Source organism: Bison bison, unplaced genomic scaffold (assembly GCF_000754665.1).
Source record: "Bison bison bison isolate TAMUID 2011002044 unplaced genomic scaffold, Bison_UMD1.0 scf7180017864033, whole genome shotgun sequence".
NCBI classification, from domain to species: domain Eukaryota; kingdom Metazoa; phylum Chordata; class Mammalia; order Artiodactyla; family Bovidae; genus Bison; species Bison bison.
The window spans coordinates 3,495,467-3,496,037 of NW_011494605.1; the positions used below are offsets into that span (position 1 = coordinate 3,495,467).

Here is a 571-nt window from a genome sequence, read left to right on the forward strand (position 1 = left end):
GGAACACATCTGAGTCAGTTCTGATGAGGTGGATGAACCTAGAACCTATTATACAAAGTGAAGTGAGTCAGAAAGAGAAAGATAAATATCGTATTCTAATGCACATATATAGAATCTAGAAAAATGGTACTGAAGAATTTATTTTCAGGGCAGCAATGGAGAAACAGACATAGAGAATAGACTTATAGACATGGGGAGAGGGGAAGAGAGAGTGAGATGTATGGAAAAAGTAACATGGAAACTGACATTACCCTATGTAAAATAGATAGCCAATGGGAATTTGCTGTATGGCTCAGGACACTCAAATAGGGGCTCTGTATCAACCTAGAGGGGTGGGATGGGGAGGGAGATGGGAGGGAGGTTCACAAGGGAGGGACTATATGTATACCTATGGTTGATTCATGGTGCAGTTTGACAGAAAACAACAAAATTCTGTAAAGCAATTATCCTTCAATTAAAAAAAAAAAAGCGAGACATTACTCTGCCAACAAAGGTCTGTCTAGTCAAAGCTATGGTTTTTCGGTAGTCATGTATGGATGTGAGAGTTGGACCATAAAGAAAGCTGAGTGCC

General features: G+C 39.8%; 1 protein-coding gene across 1 annotated transcript in view; it reads right to left on the reverse strand.

Moving 5' to 3' along the window:
- Positions 1-571, reverse strand: part of DMRTA2 (DMRT-like family A2) — a 6,825-nt gene that overhangs the window by 3,188 nt on the left and 3,066 nt on the right. The window lies entirely within an intron of this gene.